The sequence below is a fragment of the Hyaena hyaena genome, unplaced genomic scaffold, assembly GCF_003009895.1.
Source record: "Hyaena hyaena isolate Hyena2069 unplaced genomic scaffold, ASM300989v1 scaffold_1309, whole genome shotgun sequence".
NCBI lineage: Eukaryota > Metazoa > Chordata > Mammalia > Carnivora > Hyaenidae > Hyaena > Hyaena hyaena.
The window spans coordinates 81,813-97,917 of record NW_024081943.1 but is presented as its reverse complement, the minus strand read 5'-3'; the positions used below and the strand labels follow the sequence as shown (position 1 = coordinate 97,917).

The following is a 16,105-nucleotide window of genomic DNA, read 5'->3' as shown; positions in this document are numbered from 1 at the left end:
TGGCTTTCTACTAGGTTCAACTGATCGTGGACATTTGCTATCCTGAAGTAATAAAATTAGAAAAACGTGTGTTTCTCTGTGTTGCGCTGTTGAAATGTTTTGTCTTTAGGAGCTACAAATTATTTCCAGAAGTCTTCATTTTTAAATAGTTGAGAATCATTTACTACTAAATATACTGAGTTACAGTCATCAATCTTGAAATCTTTTCTCCCAAATTCATTGTTCACTTCAGTCATTCATTAGTTTGGGAAACCCAACTGTAAGGTTAAGCACAGTCCTCAGAAGATTGTCTTGTTATACCCAGATCGCAGTATCCTCACCAACCAGAGACCACCAGGGAGACCGAGTCACGCATGCAAAGGCAAAGGGCTTTATTACCGGCTTAAGCTCGGGCTCCCAGACCCACCAGTGCAATGAATCCGTGCTGAAAGCCTCGAACAAGGGCAGAGTAGGGTTTTTACGGGGTTTGAGACTGGGTAGTTACAGGAGTTGTGACATGGGAACAGTGATCCAATCATAATTATTCAACATCATTGACAGTGGGTTTGACCATACACATTGTCTAGAGTATTCGTTACTTTTGGCGGGATCCAATTACAACATTTAGAGTACCTTTTAAATTCAACCAATCACAGAGTGAGCCTAGGGTCTTGTTCGGCGACTAACAGGTTAACTTTAACATTAGGTAACAGGGTCCTATCTATAGTTTCTATCTCCAGGCCTCTCCCTTAGTAATGTGGAGGGTGGTCGCTGGACTTTCTGATTGGGTGTTGCAAGGGTGGTTTCTCCTGCCTTGGGCAATGTGTAACTGCCTGGTAGTTTCGGGAAAACTGAAACTCAGGCCTTCTAGTTCAGAGGGGAAACTTAAAGCCTGTCATGGAGTCAGTTTGGTTTAGACGTTTAGACTTGTGGCCTTACAGTCTGAGATCTGCTATGTGTATGATAAATAAACTGTAAAATAGTTTCTCGAAAGGGTTAGGCTCATATTAACTCTTCCATATTTTATATATGGTGTAGAACTTTGAAAAATTTTTTAATGTTTTATTTATTTCTGAGAGAGAGAGAGACAGCGAGAGCAGGGGAAGGTCAGAGAGAGAGAGAGGGAGACACAGAATCCGAAGCAGGCTCCAGGCTCTGAGCTAGCTGCCAGCACAGAGCCGGATACGGGGCTAGAACCCAAGAGTGGCTAGACCATTACCTGAGCTGAAGCTGGATGCCTAACTGATTGAGCCACCCAGGCGCCCCAGAACTTTGAGATTTCAATTGCATATTTATTATTTCTTTTTTGATGTGTGGGTAGATTTTATTTTAATATAATTCAAATTTAGAAGAATAGTACACAGCTCCCTCCCCCATAAATCTCAGATTCACCATTGTTTTCCTATTTTCTCTATACTATTTATTTTTTTCTCTGCAGAAATATAGATGTGTTCTTTTATTATTTTTTTAGGTTTATTTATTTTTTTTGAGAGAGAGAGGGAGGGAGAGAGAGAGAGAGAGAGTGCGAGCAGGGGAGGGGCAGAGAGAGAGAGAGACACAGAATCTGAAGCAGGCTCCAGACTCCGAGCTGTCTGCATAGAGCCCAATTTGGAGCTTGAACCCATGAACCATGAAATCATGACCTGAGCTGAAGTCAGACTCTCACCTGACTGAGCCACTCAGGTGCCCTAGATGTGATTTTTTTAATCATTTGAGAATAATTTGGAGATCCCATGCCCCTTTAGCTCCAAATACTTTAGTGTGCATTTTCTAGGAGTAAAGATGCTATCTCACGTAAACACTGAAGAGTTACAAAGTCAGGAAATTTAAGACTGAGACCAACACTAATTTCCAATCCCCTATGTCTATTTAGTCTCCTCTGATTTGAAATACTGCTAATCTGTGCCCTATTTGTTTAGTTATTTTTTAGGTAATATTTCCACACATATTTAATGAACTTTACAAATGCCTCTATCTCTGTAATCAGCACTATTATAAAGATCTAGAACATTTTTATCAGCTCAGCTCTCCTTATAAGTGGAAATATATAGTATGTGTTGATTTTTGTTTGACTTCCTGAGCTCAGTGCAATGGCTTTGTAACACGTCTGTGTTTTCCTAGGTACCAGTTGTTTATAATTTATATTACTGAAAAGTATTTCATTTTCTATATATATATATATGTACATATATATATATATCACAATTTGTCTATTATCCTCTTGAATACAATTTAAATTGTTTGGAAACCATCCTCTCTCTACTCTGGACTTGTATGATAAAGCTGCTTTGAAACTTATGGTACAAATTTTATTGTACTTTATATATATGTATTTTTATTTCTTTTGAGTAAATATTTAAGAATGAAATTGCCATATCATATAGTAAATATGTGCTTAACTTACAAAAACCAGGCAAAACTGTTTTCAAAGTAGTAGGTTCATTTTATAGTCCCACAGCTATGTGTGAGAGTAGCCAGTTCTAGAACAGGTTAAAAACAGAAATCCAAGAAGTGATTTGTTTTGGAATTGGGTGATTCCAGAGCAACTACTTAAGAAAATAGTGGATTAGACTTGAATACCCTAATGGTCCATTTTCACAGAAAATACACCTATATCTTGATAAGAGTACTAATCAGATTTCTCAAATTTCATAATAAATATTCAGTCCTTCTTTCCACCTCTCTGTTTTTCAAAGCTTATGACCTATGAATTATATAAATTACTAGCACTGTAGAGATTTGTCTAAGATCTTAAGAGTTAATTTAATTGTTTGCTTTCCAGTTTTTATGACAAGCTTATATGAGGCAATTAATATTCAAGAAAGATGATCTATTTGGCCAACTATTGATATGTTACTCTGGGGATTCTGTTTTTTTATATTACCAGGTTAGACAACCCAAATACCAGATATCTGGAAAATATCATTTTTCCAACATAGAATTGATTTGGTTTTTCATTTGCAATTTAAATGAAAGCCCTCATTTTTTCTTGTTGTTGTTTCAAGATTTGAAACTTTGTTGCTTTTTTATCTTGCTTTATTGAAAGATAATTGACATATAGAATTGTATAAGTTGTACAATATAAGTCTAACACACACATATATATTGTTTAACGTTTACCACAATAACGGTGGTTAACAATCTTCATATAATTACCAGTTTATTGTTGTCATAGTGAACATTAAGACTGTACTTGATAGCAACTTTGAAGTATACAATATAGTATTAATTTTAATCATCATGCTATGCATTAGCTCTTCTAGAACATCTTATAGCTGAAAGTTTGTACACTTTGAGTAACGTCATCCTTTCTCCACTCCTCATCTCCCAGCAACCATCATTCTACCATTTTTATGATTTTAACATTTTTAGATTCTGTATGTAAGTAGGATCATACACTATTTGTCTTTCTCTGACTTATTTCACTTAGGATAATGTCCTCAAGGTATATCCACATTGTGACGAATGGCAGGGTTTCCTTCTTTAAAAGCTGAATAATATTCCATTGTAGATACACACAATATTTTCTTTATCCATTCATCAATCAGCAGACACTTAGGCTAGTTCCATGTCTTGGCTATTATGAATAATGCTGCCATGAACATGTGAGTAGATATCTTTTCAAGATAATGATTTCTTGTCCTTCAGATATATATGAAGTGATATTTCTGGATTATGTGGCACTTTTATTTTTAAGTTTTTGAGGAATACCCATAATAGCTGCACCAATTTACATTAGTGCATAAGGGTTTTCCCTTTTCTCCACATCTTTGCAAAACTTGTTATTTCTTGTCTTTTTGAGAGTAGCCATTCTAACAGGTGTGAAGCGTTACCTCATTGCAGTTTTGATTTGCAACTCCCTGATAATGAGCGATGGTGAACATCTTTTCACACTTGTTGGCCTTTTGAATGTCTTTTTTGGTACAATCTCTAAGTTACCTGCTCATTATTTTTCATTCTTTTGGTATTGAGTTGTATATGTTTCTTATGTATTTTGGATATTAATCCTTTATCAGATGAATGCTTTACAAATATTTTCTGCCACTCCATACATTGTCTTTTTGTTTCACTGATTGTTTCTTTGGCTACCCAGAAGCCTTTTAGTTTGCTGTGGTCCCACTTGATTTTTGCTTGTGTTGGTTGTGCTTTGATATCATATCCAAAAAGCATTGCCGAGACCAATGTTAAGGAACCCTTATGTTTACTTCTAGGAGTTGTGATTTTAGGTCTTAAATTTAAGTCCTCAATCAATTTTAAGCTAATTTTTGTAAATGGCATAAGACAGAATCCAATTGTGTTATTTTGCATTTGAATATATGGTTTCCCCAAAACTATATATCAAAGACACTCTTCTTTCCCCATTGAGTATCATGGCTACTTTGTCAAATACTACAAAATACTTTATCAAATACCAAACACAGACACGGGGTTTTCAGGGTCCTATTTTTATAGTATAGTATAGTATAGTATAGTATAGTATAGTATAGTATAGTATAGTATAGTCTCATAGTATAGTTTCATAATATAGTTTGAAATCAGGAAGTATGATGCATCCAGCTTTGTTCATTCTCAAGAATGCTTTGGCTCTATGGGGTTTTTGTGTGGGTCCATATGAACTTTATGACTATTTTTTCTAGTTCTGTGAAAAATGCCATTGGCATTTTTATAGGGATAGCATTGACTTTATAGACGGCTTTGGGTAGACATTTTAATGATGTTAACTATTCCAATCTATGAACACAAGGTTTCCATTTATTTGAGCCTTCTGCTTTCCTCCATAGTCTTATAGTTTTTGGCATATAAATCTTTCATTTTATGACTGCTATTGTTAATACCTGTTTTTCCCCCTTATTCTTAGCTAGTTCTGAACATCTTAGCTCTGCTAAGAAAGCCACCCACTCACAATGCTCTCTTTTTAGGGGGGACTCTTTCTAGCTAGGGGTTCCCTTCTTGGGACTGAGTCATGCCAGCTTAGGCTTTGGATGATGCAAGCAAAATGAAGCTGTCTTCCTTCCCTTTTTATGCAGTTATTCTCGAGTTTTTGTTCTACCATGTTGCTGAAGTTTCTTAGGTAGACTCTAGAACTCTCCCAGAGCTTTGTAAAAAATGTTTGTTCGTTTGTTTGTTTAAAGAGAGAGAGAGAGATGGAGAGAATGTGAATGGTAAAGGGGAAGGGGGAGAGAGAGAGAGGGAGAGAGAGAGAGAGAATGAGAATACTAAGCAGGCTCCAAGTTATCAGCATGGAGCTCCAAGTGGAGCTTGATCTCATGAACTGTGAGATCATGACCTGAGCCAAAGTCAAGAGTCGAATGCTTAACCTCCTGACCCACCCAGGCTCCCCATCTACAGCTATTTTTGTTCTTGCATGCCTATCCAACTGTTGATCTTTAGAGGGTGGTTAGAGGCTGACGTCTCCTATGTTACCGTCTGGATGATATCACTCCTGAAATCTGTATTGATCTTTACAGTAGAAATACTTGTTTCTTCCTCCTTTCTAGAATTCTAATTTCTGATTCTGCTTTAAGTTTTATTCACATATGATAACTGAAAGCATTTTCAGAAGTGAGATATCATATTTTTAAAACTTCAAAATCAAATGTGAAAATAAAAAACTCCAAAATAATAACAGTAACAAAACTCAGCTGCATCAATTAGAGTGCCTTTTAGCAATTTGCTATTTTGGGAGTATCTAGTTTTCATTTTGGATTAAACACCTCTGACCCTACTCACTGCTCTCAACTCCCCAGCAGCTCAAATAATGTTTTAGGTTGAGAGTTAACTGCTTCCTCTCTTTTGGCTCTTAAAAATAAATATGTCAGTCTATTTACAATATCCCCTTCTCATTATGATAAGAATAGAAGTACTCATTTAATTAAATGATGAATGACCTTAACCAAAAAAACATAAACAAAATATCTCATTGAAATAAATGATTGGTTTTTGTAAGAGTAGTGTTGAGAGTGCAATAGATTTCTAATTGGTCAGTCATCTCCCAACACTTCATTCTGCAGGTAAAGTATTCCTCTCTGCTAGACCCTCCCCACACTTCTGCTTATTTTTATGTCAGGATACCATCATGTCCTGCTTGGTTAGTTTCCTTGTCTACAGTCTTCCCCACCCCTCTCCCCCTCATCTACACTAGTACCCTTCATCTTTCTAAAATGCAATCATGGTCACACTTCTCCGCTTAAAATATTTCATTACCTTTCTTCTCGTAAACCACTGTATAGTTCAAAATAAAGCCTAACCTCCTTATGTTGATTTAAAAAGCCCTGCATACCCAATAACCACTCCTATCCCATCTCTTACTTTGCTCCCTTTTTATCCCTACTCTATGGGAATCTCTATTTTAGCCTTATAGGTCTTCTTCTCTTACATATGGATCTTTGTGCATGTTCTTTCCTTGATCTGGAACACTGTACAGCAGATTTTGCTTTTTATAGGTTGGTGAATACTTTTCCTCTGTGATGTACTAAAACAGTTTGGAAGCTGTTTTAAATTATTGGCTAAGTTAAGGCTCACTGACAGCATAGTCCTAGATTCTAAAGATGACACTACAGTGACCATCTATGAAGAATTGAGCATAGTCCAGGAAGGGCATGATTCCTGAATTGAGAAAGATTATAGAGCATTTAAATTATAGAAAGAAGTCAGTATAGCTGAAGAGCAATAGAATGCGGGGACCATGATAGGGAGAATGATAGAGAATGAAGCTAGAAAAGTACAGAGTGTCTAAATCATGTATAGTTGTTAGTGTTCTTAAACCCAATTTCCATGTGGGTAGGAAGGCTCCCCAATTGCCAACATTTCAACAAGCAATGCTTAATACACTTACAATTCAACTCAGTTCTGACACTATCTATCCAGAGGTGGCATCATCTTTCTCAGATTAACGGTTCAGTTGTACAAGACTATCCCCACATACTTCAGACAAGGTTGTAGGAACCTATAAGACTAGGTTGTTACCTGTGTTTCTGTCTGACTGGCTTCAGATTGGAGATTCTCATGACCCCTTGGCATGACTCACAAGTCCAGGTTGTTACCTGTTCTTCTGACCAGTTGGCTATAAATGAAAGGTTTCCATGACCTCTTTGTTAGAGTAGCTCAAAGAACCCAGAGAACATTTTACTTACTAGAAAGTTGGTTTATTATAAAAGGTTATAACTTAGGAACAGCTAGATGGAGGAGATGCATAAGGCCATGTGTGAGGAAAGGATGCCAAGCTCCCATGCCCTCTCTAGCTATGCCATTTTACTAAGCTCCAGGTGTTCACCAGCCCAGAACTTCTTAGAACACTGTCCTTTTAGGGTCTTATGGAGGTTTCATTAGATAGGCATGATTGATTAAATAATCGACCATTGAGGGACAACTGGGTGGCTCCATTGGTTGAGCATCTGACTTCGGCTCAGGTCATGATCTTAGCTTCCTTGACTTGAGCCCTATGTTGGGCTCTGTCCTGATAGCTCAGAGCCTGGAGCCTGCTTCGAATTCTGTGTCTCCCTTTCTCTCTGCCTTTCCCCTACTTGTGCTCTATGTCTCTCTCTCTCTCTCTCAAAAGCAAATAAAAATTTAAAAAAGTTTTTTAACAAGTTGACCATTGGTACTTGATTCTATCTCCAGTCCTTCACCCCTCTCCAGAGGTCAGGTGGGTGAGACTGAAAGTTGCAACCTCTGGATCATGTGGTTAGTTCTTCTGGCAACCAGCCCCCTCCTTAGGTGATGCCCAAAAGTAACTTCATTTACATAAAAAAGATACCTTTCTTACTCTCAACACTTAGGAAACCCAAAGGTTTTGGAAGCTGTGACCCAGAAACTGTGGATGAACACCAAATGTATATTTCTTATAAATAACAATATCACAGTATGACAGAACTTTCTAATGATTTTGGATATTAGTCTCAGATCACTTCTAAATCACTCATAATTTTTAATCAGGTAAGAGGCTTAATCTGAAAGGTTTTTTGAACTGATTGCTCTGTTTGCTTTGTGAACTTTAGATAGATGTGAGGGAGGATGAAATTGGCAGTTTTGAGACTAGCTAGAAAGTTATTATGATATACGACATATGATGATGGCTGGGTTAAGGTAGAAGCACCAGAGACAAAAAATAACTATTAATATAGGCTGTAATTTAGAGGTAGAGTTAAATAGAACTTGATGATGTATAGGGAATTGAGAAAAATCGCCTTGCATTTAGGTAGTGAATTTCAGAGAAAGGTATTTTTCTACATTTTTTCTGAAATAAATGATATAAAAGAAACAGAAATAGATACCTTATGCTTTCCACTCACTTACTTTGACAGTTTTTCACCTTATTAGTTTAGGTTATCTCTTGGCTACACAGTTCATTCATTCAGGAATGGCTGCAAGATGCTTATTATTTACGTGAACTGCAGTAGATGATCTTGAGAGGACAATGCAATCATTTCATCAGATTCTTATGACTCATTATTTTCTCCTCCCAACCCACCCTATTTACTATTATCACATTTTCCTCAAGAATTATTTCAGTTAATTTTTCTCCTGCTCATCATGGTTTTCCTGACCCACCATGCTCAGGACTAGATTGATCTTTTAAGCTTAGTCTCTTTCTTCTCCCTGTGCATCCCATGTTTTAGCTAAAAATAGCTTCCTCTGCATTCCTTGAGTTCTCCAGAATGTTGTCATCCTCTTGTCTGCTCTGATTGTCTTCCAAGTGACATATTAGAATACCATCTCTCTAAAAACATTACAGCATCAGAGCTTGGCATGACAGTAATGCATAGTGATTAGGATAACTAGTTTAAGAAACATGGGGTAGAATCTTGCTTCTGTTACTTATTAGACATGTGGTCTTCAGCAAGTTCTTACCATCTCTAAGAGCCAATTACTCTTTCTCTAAGATGGGGAAAATAATAGTGTCTACTTATAGCATTGTTCCAAAAATGAAATGATATAACGCATGAACACATTTCTTAACAGTGTCAACATAAATTAGGCACTAAATTAACGATAGGTATCAATATCTTTATTAACGCTCACTTCAAATGCTACAACTCTATGTGAAAACCTCATGACATATAGTTTGAGCTATTACCTTGAATATGATGTCACATGTTACAATTGTTTGTACATACATGTCTATATATACATATATGCATACATACAAATGACCAAAAATAAATAATGTTTTATATTTTCACTACCATAACAATATGTCTACATCTCTTACGTACTTAGCACTTTCCACTGTGTGTTAGGATTATGTATGTGCCAGGATGCCTGGGTGGCTCAGTTAAGCGTCTGGCTTCAGCTCAGGTCATGATCTCACAGCTTGTGACTTCAAGCCCCACATCGGACTCTGTGCTGACAGCTCAGAGCCTAGGAGCCTTCTTAGGATTCTGTCTCCCCCTCTCTCTGCTCCTCTTCTCCTCACACGCTATTTCTGTCTCTTTCTCTCTCTCTCAAAAATACCAAACTATTGTTAAGAGATGTTAACTATTATTAAGAGAGGTCTTTCTCTGGGGTATGAGATTGGGCAAATAGAGGGAGTAAGAAAATGGCAAGAATTTGCCATTTGTATTCTATACATTTGTATTCTATACATGACTGTGTTGCTTAAATTAATGGAGGCAAAAATTATTACTTGTCATTGAAAATAACACCAGATATTAAAAATAATAATATTCCTATCGGTCACATTTTCTAAACATGTATGTGGAATGATAAATTATCAACAAACATTTAGAACATGCGTAGTGTTTATTTTTCCTACCATCTCAGAGAACTACATTCTATCCTTTGATATTTAAATGCATTTCAATAAATTCATATAATTTAAAAAAAAATAAACAGGCATTAAAATTTTTTGAAAAGAGATTGTGTATGTACCAAGCATACAACAATTTCCTGGGCTGAATATTTGCTCCTCTGCCTTATATGCAATTTTTAAACAACTTGCTTGTGTCCTTTTCTCACATTGTTTATACCTGCATCTCTTGCTAAATGTGAGTTAAGCCACAGCTCTCACCCACTCTGTCCCAGGTAATTGGGATTTGGATGGACCCATGGCCTTAGTTTTTTCAGGTACATTTTTTCCTTCCATGACTTAGATATCAGAGTCAGAAGATCTGTCAGTTTGGAGCACAGTACAACTAGTTTAGACTGGCCATACTCAGGTCTAATACACTCCAAAATAGAGAAAGGCATGCTGGACAGAGACAGAAGAATCTCATTTGTATGCCCACATAAGGGATGCAATCTTCTATTGACAGATAAGATCATCTCAGTTCATAGCTTTTTTGTTCCTGTGTTATTCCTTTGTTCAGCTTCCCTACACTTGCCAGGTCTTAGAATAAGACACTCTGTGCCCTTCTGAGAAATCACCCCTAGTTTTAGTAGTTTCTGTTGCTAATAAGTAAACCATTCTTGTTGGAGACCATGTGCATGTCCCCTTTCTCTTTGCATGCTCTTTGATGTGTGTCATATTTTCATCTCATCCACAACACCTCGCTCATTGCCTCACACAGAATAGCACTAACAGTGAAGATATGCTCAGTTATTTTTACCACTTCTTGAGAATCTTGAATTTAGCACCATATTGCTAAAAGTACTGAATTAGACTTATTTAAAAGTAAATTAAAACGAAATTCCTTTGAGAAGTTCAGTAGCATTGAGATTTTCTCTTAAGACCTACTGGATTATGGTAAACCTGAGTTGGGAATTTCTAAATTGGACTGAAGCATAGTGAAGAACATAATTGGCTTTTCTTGTGGTAAGCTGCATGCATTTGGAAAAAAACAAAGATACTTCCTGGATCGTAATCGTACCATGGTAAATAATTTTCTGAAGCTGATTTGTATTCCAGAGGTTTCATTTGTTAACCAAAGAGAAAGCAGATGTTTCTATGTTGCTGGCACAGAAACATTCCAAATTTCAGATGCTAAATCCCAAATGAACATTTCAAAGCTTTCATGGATGTATGTTTTATAAATTACAGTTTATGTGGAGTAGAAAATATGACTTTCAAACTATAATTGAAAAGTCCTGGTGATGACAATGTCATGATTCTAAGGGAGAGTTAATAAAAAGTTGCAAAGTATATATCGGAGAAAATAGTGTATAGATGTTACCAGATAGGGCGTGGGAGGGAGGCAGCTAAATTCCATAAATTCTTTAATACTAAATAAATTCTATAAAACTGACCGTTATTTACATGATCCTGAGCAAGTTACTCAGCATCTCTTAGACTCAATTTCCTCATGTAAAAAAGTAGGATATGGGTACAAATTGTACTTAAAGCTTTTTGGGGAAACTAAATCAGATTATTTAAGTAAAGGATTTACCATAATGCCTGACATGTAAACATCTCACAATTCATGGGGCTTATTGTTATTTCATTGTAGTCATTATAGACAGATTGTCATCTGATTTCACTTGTTCCATGGCTTTGATAAGAATTGGGTGGAAAAGACTGTAAAATTGCATGTATGACAAAATGTATATTTATAAATAAATGATGCATAATCACTGAAAGGGCAAACACCAAAATGTTAATAGATATCTTTGTTAATAAGTAAGGGTAATGCATATTATTAATTCTTTCTACATTCATTTTCCAAACTTGCCATTGACAAAGATGGCCTTAATGTTCCCCCAAAATTGATGCAACTTGAGACAGGTTTCTTCCTGGCTTTAGGCCCCTGACTACCCTCTTCTTAGAGCATTTACTTTAGAAAACTTGCAGTTGTAAATCCTTTCTATCAATTAGAAATGTAAATCGTCCACAATCCTGAATGTCTCTCTTGGGACATGGGAGTTGTGCATTGGAAATGTATTTATTGAAGGACATAGAACTCTTATCCCTCAGTCTCTGTGAGTGGATAGGAACCTAACTGCAAGAAGGGACAATTAGCATTAGCAAACACAGATGGCCTAATCACATGGATAGAACTCCCCAAAATGTCCTCCAGTATTTCCCCATTTTCTCACCCCAGCCATTGAAAATCCTGCCTTCTGTTCCAGCGAAGTTGTGTTCATTTTCTCTCCCCTGTTGCAATAGTCTTGAATAAAGCCTTCCTTCTTGTTTAGCCTTTTCAGTGTTTTTTTCTTTAATACTACAAGCATTGTATTTATGGTAAAAATACAGAGTATGTTTTCGAGCATGTATGTGTGTGTGTCTATGTATGTGTACATAAAAGAAAAGAATGTTTGTAAGCTAAAGATATTTGTTAGCTAAAAATTCTAAAGAGGAACTAAAGGCCAGACTCAAAGTCATTGCCCTCAAACTTACTTCTGATTAGATTATAATGATTTTATTTCAGCAAAACCTGCCAACTTCAAAAACTCAGTTATTGGGGTGAGTTTAAGCATCAGCCACAGAGACTTTACAGCTGCTAGATTTCTAAAGCATAGACCTCCAGTCTATGTCCAAGTCCCTCTTGGCTATTGCCTTACTGAGTGGCATTTAGCATAAGAAATAGTCTTCATCTTACCTGGATCTCATTTTCCTCTATCTAAAGATAAAGGGTCAAATGTTCTGGAAAGAAGTGTAGAATTAGACATTCAAAAGAGCACAAAAATTTTCACCTAGGAAGAATTTCTCTCCATTGCTCTTTGAGATAGATTTGCACTAGAGGGATATATTTTGGCTATTAGAGCCACACTCTAAACTGGCCTGGCTCTGCCTCTACCCATCTTCACTTCATCTGTTAAATGGGAATGTTAATAATAACATTTATATCATAAATTTGTTGTGAATATTAAAGGAATTAATATGCATAAAGCATTTGTACCTCTTTTGAAAGCACATATACTTTTAACTGAATCTTGTGCATAGCACTTTAATGCCATCCCAGCTTGATTAATGTATTATTGAATATTTTAAAACATTTCAAAGAGGAACACAGTGGCCACTAGGCAATTTGATTTGAGCATGGATACTGAGTCTGTTATGATTCTCTTATGGACAAATTGTAGGAGTTTATTTATGACCAAGGCAATATCAGAGTCTCATGTATACCTGAGGTCAAGAAATTGCTACATAATACCTAAAGAAAAGGGGGAGAGACACATGGGTTGGCTCAGTTCATTGAGCATCTGACTTCTGCTCAGGTCATGATCTTGTGTTCCTGGGTTTGAGGCCCTGGGTTTGAGTGCTGACAGCTCAGAGCCTGGGGCCTGCTTTGAATTCTGTGTCTCCCTCTCTCTTTCCTCCTCCCTTGCTCATCCTCTGTCTCTTAAAAAAATAAAACATTTAAAAAAAATGTGTTGAGAGGAAGAGGAGCATGGTGGATTTGTTGTTGTTGTTATTTTTTGAAAGAGAGAGAGAGAGAGTAAGGAAGAGGGGCAAAAAGAGAGAGAGAGAGAATCCCAAGGAAGTTCCACACTCAAAGTGGAGCCCAATGCAGGGCTTTATCTCATAATTGTGAGATCCCAATCTCAGTCAAAATCAAGAGTTGGTCACTTAATCTAGTGAGCTGTCCTGGTGTCCCATCAGGATGTAATTTTTTTTTAATAACAGTGTATCTGTTACAGTGTACATTTCTCAGGTTATTAAGTGTACTTCCTCAGCATGGATTTTATTTGAAGCATGTGTTTTATGAAATGTTTGTATCATAACTTATTTAATCAATTTCTATACTTTGACTTCCAGATTGTTTTCAATTTTTCACCATGACAATAAATATGATAAATATAAATTTATATAAACTAGAAGGGAAAAAGGCTTTGCTGATATGTCTTCAGCAGAATATTTCATGTATTTATATTTTATTCTTATTTCTGGTATTAATTTTTCAAGGGAGATATTTTTTGACCCATTTATATTGCTTTGAAAGTTCCTATTTAACTTGTCCATTCATTGCTTCATACCTATTTATTTATAGTGAATAATAGTGTGTGCTTTTTTATGATCTCTATGTTTATTGTAATACTTTGTAAAACAACTAATGGTTAGATGGCTTTATTTGGGGAAATTGAAATGTGTGGCCTGCTGAAGTTACCACTACTCATAAATTAAATAATTTATTGTCCAAATTTTGAATTACCATAGTTAATAGGGTTTTGGGAATTCAATTAAAACTAGACTAAATAAAATAAGGGGTAAATAAACAGCATCATTAAATAGCTGTTGATAACTGAGTTATCCAAACAGATTTCATCTCCAGGCATAATTTGTCCCCAATCAACAACTAATTCAAATGTCACAGTGGATGGTTTTTACTTGAATCACAGATTTCAGTTAATTTAATAATCACATTAAGTATCTTATTCCATTAAAATTGTGTCTTTGTGATATTTTTTAGTGATTTGGATATAATATAGCTGATTGGACATTTCAGAGGAAGGAAATAGAAAGATCCCCATGATATTTTCACCAAGGCCAAGAATTCTATCCTGAACGTTGCTCATATCTCACCCTGCTGTTATTCTGCCCAACTCCTGCAACTCTCATTTACACTTTACTTTGACTCCCTGTCGTAAATTTTAATTTTCAATTCCTTAAAACATCCTCATCTCAATTGGTGCACTATTTTTGTTCTAGAAACGTTAAGACCTTCTAGAAAATGAAAGCTGTGACATTATTTGACTCTGGCTTTAAGCTGGACACTGATTCTTTAGGCCCTGAGTTTGATGAATTCTTTTCTAATAATCAAATATATTTCTTAAAACAACAAAAATAAGTAATATGGTAGACTTTTTCTCTTTTTTCTATTTACTTTTAAATTTTTATTTGACTAATTTCAGGACCAAGTATAAGGAAAAGACTTACATAAAAAGGAATAGAAAGCAATAAGCTTACAGATATGGTTATAACTGTGTGTCATTCCCAGAAAGAAGTTATCACAGGCACTTTGAGTAATGGTTAAGAATAAGGACTCCGGAATTAAACAGCTTTTTTTTTTTTTTCCCTGAACTTACTTCCATCAATATGACAAGAAACAGACTTTGCTCAGATGTGTAATTCTATCTGAGAGATGCGTTTCTAGAAGTAGCACTGCTGAGTCAGGGGGATGGTACATATAGAAATGTAATTGCTATTGCCAAATTACCCTCTGAAGGGATTGCATCAGTTTGTACTCTACCAAGAGTGAATGGATGTGCTTGTTTTCATAAACCCAATACCACTGAGTATTGTAAAACATTATGACTTCAATAGTTTGATAATTGAAAAACCGGGGTCTCTTTGATGGTTATGGCATATTTCCTTATGAATGAAATTATTTTTTTTAAGTTAAATTAATCTTGCAGACTTTCTTAGTGCCTTTGAATTCAACCTAAAAAATTATGTAATAAATATATTTGAAGACATACAATGAATAATGCATACAAGGTGAGAAAAGGCATAAACACAACTGAAAGTATTCTTTGTTGTAATAATTTTGAAATAGTGAATGGCATTCATCAATTTTTTAGGTCCTTTAAATTTATACAACTGTTATAAGTTTTCATAAATACCTACTTATATTTGTGTTCTACCTAAATATTATACTTTACTTAATTACCTGAAAGTGGCCAACTTTGAAACAAGGCAACTCTTTCAGGGTTTTGGAAATTTAAGATTTATAAAATATCTTGTCACTTCAAATTAAAGTATAAATGTGATCTTAGTGGCAATACATTCATTTGGAGTACTTTTCCAAGAAGCTTTTGCAATCACTATAAGAAAGAACTTATGAAATGCTATTTTTGAGTAATAGTAACTATGGATGGGGATAACATTTTGGTGAAATAATTTCTATTTTAAAACTAATAAGTTTCCAATCAAATTATTGCTTATCAGAGAGGCACTAATTATTGAGAAAGTAATTAAAGTGGACTTTTAGAAATATTTATTTTTATAGTGTTGGAAGTAAAAGCTTTGAAAATAAATTTTGCTCTAATAATTTTTAAAAAGTCTAATTTATTTAAGAAGGTAAAGAAATCAAGAGTCACATTAAAAGAGTCGCTTGCATGATCTTGCCTAAAATCTTTTTTTTCTCAAGTATATACTCAGGTAAAACCTTGGTTTCCCTACGCTCCTTCGATTAGCAAGGGGGCATTTATCAGGAATTTCCCACAATGCACTTAGTAAAGGGAGTTATACTTTTGAAAAACAGAAACAGAATAAAACTATTTGAAAACTACCTATCAGCTTCACTTGCAA

General features: G+C 35.5%; 1 protein-coding gene across 1 annotated transcript in view; it reads left to right on the top strand.

Moving 5' to 3' along the window:
• The window catches only part of ZNF804B (zinc finger protein 804B), a 169,785-nt gene that overhangs the window by 132,319 nt on the left and 21,361 nt on the right, over window positions 1-16,105 (top strand). The window lies entirely within an intron of this gene.